The 17,549-nt window shown below is 33.7% G+C and overlaps 1 pseudogene; it reads right to left on the minus strand.

The window, feature by feature from the left end:
* LOC109328972 lies at window positions 2,104-9,500 on the minus strand (annotated as a pseudogene).

Below are 17,549 nucleotides of genomic sequence, written 5' to 3' on the forward strand. Positions count from 1 at the left end.
AAAGTATCATTCTCATGAATTAAAGTATTAATATTTTAATTATCTAGAATGGAATTTAGTCAATTCTTATACTATTAAACCAACATATTGTTATATCTTATATAATATTATACATTAAATATTAGTTCATTATTATCCTACCTCAATAAATCATATAAGATGAAGTAAAAGTTAATTCAAACCTAAAAAACAGTATTTAAAAAGATATATGGGGAGTTATAGAAACTCTACTTACCATTATTATGGATGAAATTAGAATAAAGAAAATTAATAATTGATGATAGTATTATAAGTATAAAGAGTGTATCTATATGGCAACTAAGTATATCATAAGAGTATAATATTGATGCATTAACAATGTAAAAATTATACATTATTAGTGCATCATTCATCCTTCATTTGGATTACTTTTTCTAAAAAGTTAAACATGATTAAAAATGAATGGTAAATAATACAGAATATAAAAAACACTTTTTATACTTATAATATTATCATTAATTATTATTTTTATTTATTTTAATTTCATCCATAATATTGATGAATAGAGTTTCTATAGCTCCCATACATGTTTTTAAATATTGTATTTTTAGGTGTGAATCAACTTTTATTTTATTATATGAAGAACTTGTTGATGTATGATATTAGTGAACTAGTTGTTGATGAATGATATTATATAAAATAAGTCGTTGATATAGTGTTGTAAGGCTTTATTAGATTCATAGATGATCAAAATGTTAAGAGTTTGATTCTTGTGAGCAATATTTATTGAGAGGGACACTCACGAACCCTTGATAGTACTAAAAAAATAGTAAACAAATGTCGATGTATAATATTCTATAAAATATAATTAAATTTAAAAAAGTACTCTGTAATTTGCTAGTTTTTTGGCAAGCATAAAATATTTTCTGCACTCATTTGTATTATATTTTTAAATAGTCAATGGAGGTGTTATCTCAAGCATCCACCTAATATGTATACATGTTATTTGTTTATGCCCTATATCCTCTTTGCTTTGTCTTCCATGGAATAGTAGAAGAGAAAAGATTATATATATAGATAATGTAAAAGTTTTTTATATTATTATTGTATCATCTATCAATTATATTTAATGATCATTGATTTTTACAAATGAATGATGTAGTATATATGTATATAAATGTGTATAAATATGTACAACAATGCATATATGTGTATATATATTACATTCTTTTAGAATGCCATCATTTTTCAGAATGAATACTCAAATTTGGTTCTTATAAACTTTTGTGTGTACTATTTTAATCTCCAAAAAAATCAATATAGTATTCAAATATAATAAATGTGAGTCAAAATAGTCCCTATCGAAAGTTATAAAAATGCTAAAATAGACGAATTTGATAAACATTTGATATTTTTTAAGATTATTTTGGGTATTTCAAGAAACAAATTGGTACACCCACAAATTTTAACAACTGCTCTTAACTATTTTTTATTAGACTATGGGATACCATCATTTATACATTACTTTCAACCATAGATATAATTATATAAGTTATAACCCACTTCTTCACACTAAATGTTGAGGTTGCTTGATATAACCTAATTAAGTCCGGTGTGATATGAATAGAAGGAAGTTGAGAAAGGACTTAAGTTCCTCCTTTCAATTAGCCTATGTTAGAAACACTTTGAGCTTCATCTAAATATTTTCTTCTTATCGTCTTAAAACATTGTGAGGTATAGTTTAGATACTGCAAATCTTTGAAGAGTATGAGTGTATTAGAGTCAAGGGGAATGTGAGAAAATAGTCTTCTTTGTAACTATTTCCACATAGTGTTATTTTCTGGCAACAACAACCATGGTTGTTTTCTTCGGATTTGGAGTTTTTTCACTGTTATTCCTTGTTTTAAAATTGTTTTATCTCCATATTTTATTTCTCTACATTTTTGCAAGTATCACGGGAAAATTGTGTTTTTTGCAACAATAAAGAAATAAAACATGCCATTCTCACTCTATTTGAAAAAAAAAATGTAGGCAAACACTGTATTATTCACAATTCATGTTTAATTATTATTGACTCATCATAGATATTACCCTCTATTTGAAAATCATGTATATGTGAAAGGAATAACACTTGCTGCTATAGCCTTAACTCACTATACAGAAAATACAATCAGCTATTCACATAGGTTTTCACTCTAATGATAAACTTTTATATGTACTGTACAATAATCCCTCATGTAAACTTTGTACTTTAAGCCTCAGGCACTTGAATTTATAACAATCTTCAAGCATTTGATTTTTCAATGACATTGGCATCACAACATGACCAGACTTGTAGGACAAGCTACCTTTGCTTTAATACCTGGCCAAGACTTTGAAGCTTTTCCTATAGAGGGATCCACCCCTTTTGATTATAAAGTTGAGGAATTATGGTTAGATCAATGTCATATCTAGAATTATTTTTTAAGGGAAATTAATAGTTAATGATCAATAAATTAAGATTAGATTAGTTGCACATACCTTGACTAGTCCTGTTTCAGTACCACAAAGAATGATGTCGTTGGCGGCGAGGAGGCTTGTTATCTTGCTTCCTGCTGATATTCTCCCCAGATATTTTGGTACCCCTCTCAGCCAAATCTGGTTTGCCAAGTTGGTTTCAAATTAAGTAGTTAAGTTTCTGTCTTTTGGTTAACTTTCAAAGATGTTAACATTTTACTTAATGCAAGTTTTCTATCAAAAAAATTGGTATATCTTCCATTTTTCTAGGTCCAAAATAGATACGACCCCTATCAGGTTATCTTTTTTACATTTAGTGCCTAGGCAGCATAGGTGAGAACACCTTGTATTTCAAGGTGAGAACAATGAAGTAGTGATCATTGACCAATAGAGCTCATTTAAACGAAGAAGATTAATAGATAAATGCATGAAACTTTCTTAAATGGTTATGTGATTATTAAGTAACTATCAATTCTGACTAGTCCATGTATGGTTGTATGGTCGAGATTTAATGTTTGTGCATTCTTAAAATGCAAAATATTCTCACTATATATGGCCCCAGTGCTTACATTGATAATTTGTCATGAAATATGCTTAACTACCTGAATGTTGTTTGTTGAGGAGCTGGATATTAGGTATATGAAGTCTTCTACCGCTTCCATTGCCACCACATTATCGCCTTTGTCCGGGAGAATTAAAATTTTGGATTTCCCAGTTTTTTTCCATTCCTATATCATTCATCCATGTCACGACAATTGACAAAGAAAGGTTTTTTTAAGCTCAAAGTTATATAACTCTCTCCTTGATTGTTGTACCTTCAACCTGCCTACTTGCGCTATAGAGCCAATCTCGATATGTGACAACTGAATGGATGGGCTTACTTTGCTTCCTCCAACTCCTTGTAGATGGTTTGATTTCAAGTTCCCGGTTGTGTGTCGCAGAATACTCCTAATGTAAAGCATCATGTCATGCCTTGTATTTTGTTGGTATCAGATTGTATATCAAATTCAAAATATACAAACCTGTATGCTTGAATCTGTGCAGCCAATGTATAACTTTCCCTTAGCACCTGTTATACACTTTGCATGTTTACCTTTGAAAATATCTCTGACTACTCTTGATTCATTAACTAGCTGCAAATGAAAATGAGTTTTGTTTACTTCAAGTAATTGGCCTGCATAAGTGTGTGATTTTGCTATGAAGTTTCAGTGCTACATGCCATAAACCACATTGAGTTTTGAAGCATCACCTTTATTCCCTGTCTTTCAGTGATTACAAAAATTGCTTCATCACATGCATGTAATTGTTGAATTGGTTCCTTCAAGACTATCACTTCAACACATTCCAGCTTTCTCTGGATTATCTTCCACATCTATTTGATGTATATTATTGTAAGATAATCAGTTGATTTTTGCCATTAGAAATCTTGGTAGAGAATAGAAAGTGGTGACTACGAAAGAAGCTTAATCGTACCCTTATGGTTTTATCAGCAGATCCGCTTAAAAGGCTATCTGATCGTTCGGAAAGTGAAAAGCATGTCAGACTTGTTATGCTTCTTAATGTCCCATACAAGACTGACTGATTGCCCCCTAATATCCCATACCTTTTCATTTCACCAATAAAACTGTAGTTTTACTTCTTCCGTACAGAACATTATACCTCAAATCTAACATATTAGTTAGTGCAAGTGGCTACATGATCTAGCATGTAGTTTACAGATATATAAAAATGGAATACTCCTCGACTTCACGTGTTCTTACCTTGATTGATCCGTCTGAGTATCCACTGAATAACAATCCCTTGTAGTATATGAGGGAGCAAACTGCTATGTTGAAGTTGCAACCTGCCTCAAGGATTTGTGTGTGGACACAAGAAATACGCTGCTATTACCATCAAAATGATTTGGATGATATTGGAAATAAATTAGTTAGTGTAATTAAAAATGGACTTGATAAGTAGGTAACACTATCAAGAGGATTTAAGCTCCTTGGAGCAATATGAAGTCATTTACTTTTTTAGGCAGTCGTTTTTTTATCCTTACCATGTTCATTCCTCATTGTTCCTTTACTAGCTCCGGAAAAGCCTTATTATTTCCAGTTAAAGTGGAGCTGATCATGAAAATTTCACTGTCGAGTTGGTCTTAGTCTGCCGACATACATAGTTTCGGCCTCAAAGAAGCCCTAAAACTGTCATGATATTGATGAAGTATAGCTCTTATTTATACAATGTTGGAGCATCAATTGTGCTAATTATGTGGAATTTATGTAATTTCTTGATTAGTAACATTCATGCAAGTGTTACAATTGGTACATGAATGAGTACTCACTGATATGTTTGGCAGCAAGAAATCAGCTACTCTGTGTAATTCCTCAGCCATCCAAGTTACATTTGAAAGGCGTCTTAGTGATTGTTTCACTCCTGATGAGAAATGAACTAGTTTTTGCTTCCCTACATTAAAATAAAAAAAGGATGTCTTAGAAGAGTAAATTGATCATTCATGATAGTCGTGTAGCCCCCGATTTTTGGCTACGCGACTATGATCATGAAGTACTCATCAATCTAAAAAAATTGGTTTAAAGAATGACCGATTTTTCTTTATGTCCAGCTATCAAGTGCTGTATGAGTTGAGTGTCATTTGGAGAAGAGACAATTAACACATGGAGCAGCAACATATATTCTGTTTTTGTTTAAAATTCTCTTTGTGTTTGTTAATAGTGCATAACATTTTTGTAACTGCTATAAACTTAGGTGAGGACATTACCTTTACCAGTAGTGTAATTATAAATACATAAACATGCTAGAAGACTTTCTTCCAACTCCACTCCAGGATGCAGAAATTGCTCAATGCTACTTAGTATAATCTCAGATGCAGAATCTCTGAGGCTCTCCGGACTTTTCGATATTTGACATCCAAGCCATGAAATTGCTACAAGACAGTCTTTAGAAACCCTTCTGATCTTGCTTCTTAGCTCCCTCTCTAAAGCATGGTAGACAGAATCTCCAACACTTAGATACATTTTGCAATTTTACTGCACCATAAATCTGTTCCAGTATCCTGCATGTTATGAAATTTATTCATTTCCATGATACTTGCTGATGCATATGATTTGAACTTGCTCACACGTAAACCTTTTCGGCAGCTTACCTGTAGGCTCTGATCTAACCAGTTGAAGTTTCTTATCATATTTTGATGATAAGGAGATGTTAAACCTGTCTTTCTCAGCAGCCATGCAGCTGTATATGGTTCCCCCATCCAAGCATATGTTCCGGCAAGATTCGATAGAATGGATGCAGATAATATCTTCTCTGAGCTTTCTTCAGATGCCAAAGCCCTCAGAAGGATCTGTACTGCTTCTTCTCTGAACAAGCTTTTATGAGGTGAGTTCTGCGTGATATTTTATTTTTCTTTATTAATTGTGTCCCGATTTTCAGATATTATCTTGTCGGAATTACTTGGCTGATTAAATATCCATGTATATGATTTTCATGAAAAAAAGTTTACTAAACTTCAAAATCATTTCAATAAAAAGGACAAGATATTTTTTATTACTTTATGCTGAAACATATCATGTTATATATAAACTTTTGGATATATGAGATCCACCTCATACCTCTTTTTGATAAATACTAAATCAATGAAATGTTCTGAAATATTAAATATATCATGTTCCATTCAATTATAGCCTTATAGGAGTTTCATGACCAGTAAACTCATATTTTTCCAAATTTAAATATTACCAATGTGTCTAACTGAAGCAATATGTTTGCTGCTAAAAGCTGGTGATCAGGTTGTAATTGATGAGCACAACGCATTAGTATCTGCATAACATTGACACCTCCTTCTTGCTGTATACGCTGCAACAGAGTAATAGCTGATGGTCTAAAACAAAAATAGAAAATTAAGATCTCTTTGGAAAAGGACGGTAGACAAATATATGGAAATTAGTGAACGGTTATGTAGTTGTACCATGGTATGCAAAGGATCTCATGAAAAAATTCAAGTGCAATGCATTTGGCGCGGGTGTTTTCTGTATGCAGAAGGTGGATAAAGGGAGAAAGAGGAGTGAATTGTGACACATACTTTCTACGCTGTGCATCAAACTGCATGCATTTTATAAGAATGGTGGTCAAGGAGAAAAAATCTTCTAGATTATCATTTCTGGCAACCTCTAGAAGTCCACCGAGAATCTGAGGGGAACTGATTGCAGCCAAATGCATGTTATTTGTCGCATAGTCGAATGAAGTTACGAGTTCTTCAATTATCATCAAGGATGCTGCATGAAGTGTCATAAGAAGTGACTCTTGCTTACTCTTGTGACTATGCGAAGTGCATACGATATCCACTAATATTGGCAGAAGTTCCAATGTTTTTATATCTATCGGAGACGGGTTTATTAAATAGATGAGAGTTGCTGCCTCACGGACATTTTGTTTAAGGGCACTTGCCAGATCACACAACCTTAAACCTTTCTTCTTGATATCTTCTATGACTGACTTGTTCCTTGAAATTATTGTTGTCAGAGTAGATACCGACGCCCTTATTTCTCTTTCGTCTTTGGAAGTAGAGATAACTATTAGCAGTTCATCCAAAAGCACATCCTCTAATGAAGCATAAGTATTTCCTGATGAACTAGTTAAACTCTCATAAATGGAAGCAATGTCTACAGTGTCTTTTTCACCAGATTTTCCTAATGCCTTTGAATAAAGCAATTCTGAAAATTCCACTTCAGTAAGTCCTGAGCCTGACAATTGTTGCACGGGATATTGTCTCGAGTGAGAAGAAACTTTATTGAAGTTTCCAAGGCTTTGCAATTCCGCTCCAGAACTTTCTTCGTAGTTTTTATGGTTGAGACTATCTTCGGAAGCAGATGAAAATGTTACATGATCAAAGAGATGGAACTTTAGTGGCTTCAGTGCTTCCTCAAATAATGCATCCTCTACATGGCAATTGAAATGAGGGTTTCTAGTTTTATCTCTATTATTTGAGATAGATAAAGTAACACCTTCTATGGACATGGTGAATCTTCTAGAACCAAAATTAACAAATTTTCCGTTATCCAGCTGTTCTTGCATTGAATATTGAGGAGTATGAGGTGAACCAGTGCATTGATTCAGATTCCTGTGAGCATCAGTAACATTAAATTACAAAAAAGAGAACAGTTATAAACTATAGAGTATATAGTATTGAGTTCCCTATTGTAGGGTTAGATTTGAGATAAGGTTGAAGAAAAAACAAGCGAAATACAGGGTGTTAAGATTGTTAGTGGAACAAACCAGTTGAATGTTTTGTTGACTAGATCATCTGTTTTTGTTATTCTGGTTCTTTCATGAAATTCTCTGTCATTCATATTTTCCTGTGGATGAAAATTGGAGTTAGCATTCACTTGCAGAGTCTCATATACTTGTCTTGCTTATAGCATCAAATTTTTTACATGCAGGGAAATATTTAAAGGTGCTATGTCAACAAGAAATCTTTTGAAGACTTACCAGGTCCATTTTATCTCTAAATGAATCTACTGATGCTGGTGTTTTAGAATGTGTTCCTTCCAAAATATCCTTGAAGCATTTGATGCTTGAAATTCTTTGACCCTCTTCGCCGAGGGATTTCTTCTGATCTTCATATTTCGCTGCACCCGAGAATCGTCTTGACTCTTGTTTCATTTTATGCATCACCTCTTGAGGATCAAGTGGATGAACCTTCTCATACTGCATTGTATGCATACCACAAAAAATCGAGGAAATTAACGTGAAGGAGATAGTTGTTGGTGCATGCATCTAACATGCTAAGTGGCCTATTATACAATACTGTAAAAGTTGGAAATATTTAAATGAATGATTTATTTATGCTGGCAATAGAAAAGTAGAACAAGGCTTACCATGCTATAAGTTTGAAATCTTGGTTCATGTTGAACTGAAATTGTTGATACATAGCTAGTATTTGATACATTCCTGTCCATATTAGTAAGTTATTTTAAGATGATGCAGTGATATTCCAAAATCAATGGCTTGGCTTCAAAAAATAGTATCTTTTGTATTTCCTACCTATAATATCTTTATGTTCTTCGCAGGATTTTATCATCAATTATTTGAAAACAGCTATTGCTTATGAAAATTTAAAAATTTAAACTATCTGCTATTAATTTTTTTTCCTCTTCAAACCTCGGCATTAATCTTTGGAGCAGTATTGTTTCGGCTACAAGGTCTATGCCAATAGAAACTTAATTTTACTAGGCGAGAACCTCGTGTACTAGGCTGCACTTTATAACTTAACATTGCATTTTGAGGCTATAGTTTCTTCCCCTGAGTATCGAACTTCGGAAGACACAATGTTCCAACTTTTAGTATGCTTTTAAAGTGAAGTTGTATTGAACAACAAGAAATAATCTTACATGCCATTAGCTGATTGTTTTGTGCAATAACCACGCCAGCACGGCGCCTCTCTGTAAAGCATGACCTGATAATACACCAAGCATTCCCTGTATCTCCTTGCCATCCTCAGAAGTTATAGCAGAAACATGTTCCAAACTTTTACTACCATTATCGAAAAGACTTCGACATAATTCTGAGGCAAATTCTGTCCGAACGAGTTCCGGATACACCAATACTGCTTGAAGAAAATGAAGTGCTGCTTGCCATTCATCTCCCTGGAGATTTCTAACCACAGAAAAGTAAAAATATGAGCAGCATACCAAATATCGATTCGAAATCGTAACAATGACCTCTTTCTCATCAAGCATCGCTGGAACCTGAAGCATTGTGCAGAATTCATTAGCCTAAAGGATTTCTCTTCTGGCTTTTGTGCTTGAATTGCAGCTTCAATGCTGTCAATACCCCAATAAAGATTTGATAGCACTGATTGCTCAGAGAATTCAAAGAATTCTTGCTTTTAAATTCTTAACTTGGAGGTGCATTTCAGTTTTAGTGTACTCCATGTTTTCTCATTTTCTATTTGTATCAACTATGTACCTATTGATTGAAATAAGAACCCACATGTATTTGAGGTCTAACATCTCATAATAGTCTTTGAGATGAATTGATGATACCAATGAGAGGGAGATAAATAAGAAATGGGAAATTTGTGATTATTATAAGTGTTGATTGTTGTACTTTTTTTTAGTAGATTTATGCAAAGTTTTCTATATGATTATAGGTTTTTTGATAGTACCAATAGTATCCTTTACCTCTATGAGTAACGAACTAATATCTTTCGGCAGGTTCTGTGACTTTCCTCTCAACAAATGTCGCTCTAAAAAATCGAATACTTAACCTTCTGATATTTCTGTGAATCTAACATGGCCTTATATCATTAGACCAATGTTTTATGGGTTATGATTAGAGGTTTAGTACAGTTTCTTCCAGCGACTCTTCTAGCTAGATTCCAAAATTCAATTATCCATTTAATCTTCTAATGTAGCTTTCAGACAAAAAAGAGGGTCATTTCTTTTCTATTGAGAGGGGGAAAGTTGAAAATCTTGAACATCATTATAGAGTTCAACTTCACATATACCTTATCACTGGCCTTTCTTTGTTTTTACGTTTCATTTTCCCAACTCACACATGATACTAAATGCTATTAAGTTCTCTTAATTTAGAAAATGAAGATTGGCTTGTGTTCTATCATTTATGTATAGTAGAATATACAACATGAATGAGATAAAATTTAATACATGCGCCAATAATAATGTGTAGAAAACAAAGTTGTCGTTTTAGGTATAATATTTGTTCTCACTAGTTCTTTTGATTGCACATGTACGCACTATATATGTGCTTTACATGACAAATGCACACACTACTATAGGTGGCAGATTCAGACCCAAAGATAGGGGTTGTATGTTATATTGAGTATAATGTTATTAAAATTGGCTACCAGACCTTGCTGTTGAGAGTTGCTAATGGTATAATGGTAGCCAATTTTAAATTTATGTTATTAAACTTATTTATCTACTTTATTGCGATTAAAACGTAAAATTTATGATGACATTTTTAATTTATTTGTGATATTATTTTATAATAAAATATTCTTTATTGGTATTTAATTAGATATTATGTGATAATAATGTTATTTAAATTTTAAGTATAAAGTTATTAATTAATTATTGTTAGTTATTATTATAAATTTTTAGAATTTGTTTTATGTAAACTTATGTAACTAGTCCAACTAATGTTTTACTAATCTGATCGTTGACTAAATAATGTGACTGAGTCTATGATTGATCCAAAATTATTAAACCTGGCCAATTGTTTATAATATAGATAATATGATAAATGAGTAACATTTATACAATTTTATATAACTAAAGTTGTAAAAATATTAATTATAAGGATAATATATAATAAAAAAATTCTACTGTGTGCATGTGCACACCCTTACTTGAGTTAGATCTGCTCACTATGATGCCTTAAAGGCATGAAAAAATATGAAATATCAAAATAAATTTAGATTCTTGCTTTAAAAATATGGAGTTGATTCAGTTATGTAAAGTATCGCTCATATAAGATCAAAAGTTAATCCTTAGGAGCTATATTTATTGGAACCATGAACTCAAATAGAAAGTAGTTCCTTATTTATATTAGTTCCCCAAAAGGACATTTCTTTGGTTAACACAAAAAGATTTGGTTTATACTCATCTTTTTAAATTTAGATTATAGTCGTGATTATAATTGTAGTTATATAACATGTATCATAATTATAAAAAGGAAATAAAAAAATATATTTACAATTAAGATGAATTTGGAAAGACTCTCAAAATTAAATCACAAAAATATGAATGAAATTTGCAAAGATTCTCATTGATTTATTTGATAAGAATATGTCTCAAATCCTCTTCAACCATCTCTACACCAAGAAACTTGTCTTGACCCATATGAACTCTAGAACTCTGGAACTCAACACGATTAAGCATATTTACATTTCATAGAAGAAAAAATGGTTAGTTTGTGCATGTTGGATACACGTCTGTTATTATATAATATGTGTCACATTGTATATTATAAGTTATGATTGGTTAAAAAAATGTATTTAAATTAAAATTTTAATTATTAAATATATTTTTTTGTCATTCACAAATCATTACACATGAAATGACACAAATGTAGGATAGAAAATGTGTTCTCGTATATGTTGCATGTTGTTTTCGTTAGGTTTTAGGCTCCCTTCTAATATGAGAAAGAATTATTTGTTGAAAGCCCACTTGTATCATTTAATCTAATGGAGAAGGGTCAAATTAGAGGTAGAGAGCATGTTCTTTTTAGGCAAGAGATAATAGAAAAGTGAGAGAGAAGGGAGAGAAAATCAATCACGTTGGATTGGGGAGAAATTTGGAAAGAAGGTTCACCACTTCTATACTTTATTATGAATGGTTGAGTCAATGAGAAAATCGATAATTTCTACTAACCGATTTTATAGTTTCTTCTACTACTCTTAATTCTCTATTTCAAGTTTGTTGAGTTGATCTTGGCCTTATTGTTAAACACGATTTGTGCTATAATTTGGTATATTCTTGTACTTTTATTTTGATCAAAATGAAATTTGGTTGACTACCTAATGCCCATAGTTTTTACTTTTCACAATAAGAAGGTTTTCCATATTAAAATTTCGATATCCTATATGATCTTTGCTGCAATTATTTATTATTGTTTCTCAAAAGTTCTAGTAAGTTAGTTGGAAGGGTTAAATGTGTAGGTCTCTTGGCTAGGATTTTAAAAACACTCTCTTTCATCCAATAAATCCTTTGACATTAGACTTATTCTCATATTAATTGTACCTGGAGTTTCATTAATCACAGTTTCCTAGATAAAATTTGTGTACTATATGTGGTGGACATTGACATATTTTACATGTACAAACATTAGTAGTTGTTATGTCAATTTAGAGTTTGGAAGTATTTTGAGTGAAAATCGTGTCCAAGCTGGAACTGGCATAGCCTTGATTCTTTTACAATTGTATGCTCGTGGTACCACAGATTTTATGTTGACCTGTCAGAACTTCAACATGAGCCCATTTCATCAATAATCAGTATGTCTTAGTTTTTTAATTCTTCACGAGTGCAATAGAATATACTAAATTGTTTTTTTTTCTTTTCTATTCATATTAATGTGGAAAATTTTATATATTATTGTTTTCTATTAGAAATTAATGACCAAGAAAAGAATATGCATCTAAGTGATTTAATGAAAAATTGATAACAATGTTGAAGAATAAATGCTATAAATCCCTTATGTTTAGAATAAGAATTTTAGTATTCCCTCTCCATTTTACATGTTATCTCATTTTTGCTTCTACATTTGGTATCAGGGCTCCGCAAGGGTCCTAATTGTGAATGAAAAGTGTGTGTGAGTCTACAAACAAAATGTAAGAAAAGTTTATGCAACCACCTATTCTAAAATTTGATGGTCATTATGATGGAAAACTTTTTGAGAAGCAAAGAGTTGTGGAGTCTTGTAGACGATGGAATACTAGTGCCGACAATTGGAACCACACTAACGAGTGAAGCATAGAGAAAAAACGTTGAGGTAGCGAAGTTTAAGGATTTGAAGGTTAAGAATTTATTATTCCAAACTATTGATAGAGAAATTCTGGAGACAATTCTTGACAAAGGGATATCGAATGCAATCTGGATGTCAATCTGGCAAAAGTACTAAGGTTCCACAAAGGTAAAGAGGGCACAACTTCAAACTCTGAGAAGATAGTTTGAGTTGCTTGCCATGAAAGAAGGAGATAAGGTAGACAACTTTCTCGGAAGAACCCTTAGCATGGTGAACAAGATGAAATCAAATGGTGAAAACATGGAGCAAAGTACGGTGATCATTAAGATACTTAGATCATTGACCTCTAAATTCAATTATGGTGTATGTTGGATTCAAGATGTAGCAACCATATGACATGAAACAAATGTTGGTTCTCTAATTTAGAAGAAAGTCTTTTCCAAACTGTGAAATTAGGGAATGACATGAAAATGGATGTGGTAGAAAAATGAAGTGTAAGAATGAAAGTTAATGGTGTCATTCAAGTAATTTCAGATGTCTACTTTGTTCCTAAGCTTAAGAATAATCTTCTTAGCTTAGGACAACTTCAAGAAAAGGGATTAGCAATTTTGATTCAAAATGGAACATGTAAAATATTTCACTCTAGGAAGGGTTTAATCCTGCAAACTAATATGAGTAGAAATAGAATGTTTCATATGTTAGCCACTGCAGCACCAAGGGAGACCATGTGTCTACAAATGGAGCTAGAGAAAGAAAAGGAAGCTCACTTGTGGCACTGCAGGTTCGGGCATCTTAATCACAAGAGGCTCAATACTTTGTCACAAACACTTGGCAACTGGCTTACCAAATCTAAAGTTCCAAAAGAATGCTTGCACCACTTGCTTGATTGGAAAGCAACACAGAAGATCAATCCCAAAGAAAAGCACATGGAGAGCCTCAAAGAAACTACAACTCGTGCATGCTGACATATGCGGTCCTCTCAAGCCTTCCTCAAACAGCAACAAGAGGTATATCTTAAGCTTTATAAATGATTTCTCACGTAAAGCTTGGGTTTATTTTTTAAATGAGAAATCTGAAACATTCCAAACCTTCAAGAACTACAAAGTTATTGTTGAAAAAGAAGTTGGTGGACACATTGCTTGTTTGAGAACAGATAGAGGTGGTGAATTCACCTCACACGAGTTTGACAAATTCTGCAAAACTCAAGGCATTATAAGACAATAACAATGGCTTATTGATATGAACCTTAAATAGCCTAATCTTGATCTTGGTGGTCTTGAAGGCATAAGTGGTCCTATGACTAGGGCTCGGGAAAAAGGGCTCAAAATGCCCTTGGACAACTCATAATGTTGATCCATGATGGTGAGCCATAAATAGCCCAAGGGGGTGTAAATATGCTCACTAGCATCTTGGTCCATGGCTCTGACTGAGCCAAGGATGGAGTAGGCCATGCGCAAGACTCAGGCCACGGGTCTGGGCAAGGCGGCAAAAATGGCCCTGGCACGGAGCCAGACGCATCAGGTTCAATTCCTGACCGAGACAACTCTGACCGAGTTAGGGACTTTGGTGCACCCAGTGTTGCACCAGGCACTGGGCCAAACTGGCCTGGCCAGGAAATCTGACCGAGGCGCATGCGCCTAGCATGCTGCATCAGGCGTTGGGCGTAGCCTGACCGAGTCAGGCCTAGCCAATTTAATAAGTATTGAGTCATTTTAATTTTTATAATAAATGTGTGGCCTAACTTTTGTCCAACACTTAGTTTAATTAATCTAAGCATGTTTGCAATAAATTTGTCCATAAAAATTGACCATAATGAAATTTGACTCGTGAGTGGTTAAGACAAGCCTAAAAGTGTAACCAACACTTTAATGTTTGGACCAACTTAATATTTTCGTGAACCAAACTCATTCTAACTTTGTCTAATATTATTTGGCAGGTAAATAAAGTCTATTATGGTCTTTGGAAGAAAATTGCTCGAGGGAATCTTCAAGGTGACCGTGGAGAGGCTTAATGGAGCATTTATGGAGCTTAAACACTATGTTTGAACCGTTGGAGCTAAATCCACCTGAGTATAATTCATTCAGAGACATCCTAAGTTAATTCTAGAGCCGTTGGAGCATAGTTGCTCGTGTGGAATTTGCATATGGCCGTTTGAGACCTTAATGGTGCATTAATGGTGCTTTATGCCCATGACTTAGCCGTTGGCAACCTACCAACTTATACCAACGACATCCTATGCTATTTAGTGCTTTCTTCAACAAGACTTAGCCGTGGGAAATTCATTCCTTAACAAAGGAATCCTATGCCAAGTCCAAGTGTACCCGAGGAGCATTAAGGAGGCTTAAATCCAACATTTTCCATGTGCTAAAATTGGAAGAATCCTATGAATCTCATCAAGGCTTACTCGTGAGCATTAAGAAGTCTTCAAGTCTCTTGATCAATTCACTTAATGGTTGAGCCGTGCACTTAAGATGAAAGGGAATCTCATGCTCATTCAACTGTGGCATTCAAGTTCAATAGGCCAAGACATTAAGTTTGTTTTCAATTGTAATAAGGCACATGTGCCATTTCTTTTACTACTCGAATATAGTCTAAATTAGGAGTAGATTCATTGATTTTAGAGTATCCAATGTAAGCGTGCAAGGCATGCACTTTAAGTTGCCAACCGAGGGAGCCTTAGAGGCTTGCCTATATATGTAATGCTTCATGCTATGAAATAAACACATTGAGTCAAAACTAAATTGTATTCCTCTGTGAATCAAAGAGGATTATATTCTTGTGAGAGTATTCTCCAAACCTTCTTGACTGAACCAAGATTAGAAGTTTTTATCAAGAACCAAGTTCTTGTGGCGAGCATCACTTTGGCTTATCAAACAACTGAATTGTTTGTGGCGCCTCACCTCAAATACTTTCCATATTCTTTTATCCAAACACAAGTTATTTCCGCTGCATAAACTCAAAGGCTTAACTCAACCGTGAGCCTAGGCCATACACCAACCAAGATAGATCGTTTCAAGAGCCTTTTACCCAAGAGGTTCACATCACTTATACTTCTCATCAAAACGAAGTTGCTGATAAAAAGAATAGGACGATCATGAGTGGTGTGAGGGTTGTATTGAACGAAAGGCAAGTCCCGAAGCTATTTTGGCCAGAAGTTGTGAAATGGTGTGTGCATGTACAAAATCGAAGTCCAACTTCAGCAATAGAAAATATAACCCATGAAGAAGCATGGAGCAATGTGAGGCCTACAATGGCATATTTCCGAGTCTTCGGGTGTGTGGCTCATGTTCATATACTAGATCAAAGAAGAACTAAGCTTGAAGATAAGAGTAAAATCGTGTTTTCTTAGGAATCAGTGATGAATCAAAAGTTTACAAATTATTTGATCCTATTTCCAAGAAAGCCATTGTAAGTAGAGATGTGATGTTTGAAGAAGAGAGAATCTGGGATTGGGGTAAAATAGATAAAGAAAGGAAAGCTGGTGTGTTAGTGTGTGAAGATGAAGAAGACAATCTTGAAGAAGAAGAAGTTGAACAAGAAGAAAATGAAGACGGTGTTGGAAGCTCAAGTGAAATCAGATCACTTGAAAATGGGGGAAGCAACATTAATGAAGAAAGTCCAGTTCAAGGGAGGGCCACAAGAGTTAGAAGAGAACCAATATGGATGAGAGATTATGTGACAAGGGCTTATTTGGCTGAAGAAAAATAAAATCTCATGATGTTGATGGTTGAAAGCGAAAATGAAACGTTCTCCTTCCAAGAAGCACATATAAGCATAAAGTGGCAAGAGGCAATGAAAGTTGAGATGAAAGCTATAGAGAAAAACAATACATGGGAGCTAATAGATCTACGGAAATGAGTGAAGCCAATTAGAGGTAAGTGGGTTTTCAAAACCAAACTCAATGAAAATGGAAAAGTAGAAAAGCACAAAGTAAGATTGGTGGCAAAAAGATATGCACACGATATGGAATATACTACACCAAAGTTTTTGCACCAGTGGCTAGACTTGATACAATACATTTAATTCTTGCACTTGTAGCTCAATATGAATGGGAAATATCTCAACTTGATATGAAGAGTGCATTCCTTCATGGGGAACTTGAAGAAGAAGTTTTCATTGAACAACCATAAGGATTTATTAAAAAGGAAAAAAAAAAGACAAAGTTTACAGATTGAAGAAGGCACTGTATGGCCTTAAACAGACGCCAAGGGCATAGTACATCAAGATAGAAGCATATTTTATGCATGAAGGGTTTGAAAAATGTTCCAACGAGCATACCTTATTTACCAAGAAAGAAGGAGGTAACATACTTATTGTTAGTCTTTATGTAGATAATCTCTTCTTTACTGGAGGCAATAAGAATATTTGTGATAAATTCAAAAGCTCAATGATGAGAGAATTTGATATGTCTGACTTGGGAAGGATAAGATACTTTATGGGAAATGAAGTTATACAAAATGAAGCTGGAATACTTATCTGCCAAAGAAGATATACTTGAGAAGTCCTTGAAAGATTTGGTATGGGGAGCAGCAACTCCGAAGAATCCTAGTATTCTCGGAACACGATTGTCAAAAGATGAGACAGGAGAT

Source organism: Lupinus angustifolius, chromosome LG16, assembly GCF_001865875.1.
Source record: "Lupinus angustifolius cultivar Tanjil chromosome LG16, LupAngTanjil_v1.0, whole genome shotgun sequence".
In the NCBI taxonomy this organism is placed as follows: domain Eukaryota; kingdom Viridiplantae; phylum Streptophyta; class Magnoliopsida; order Fabales; family Fabaceae; genus Lupinus; species Lupinus angustifolius.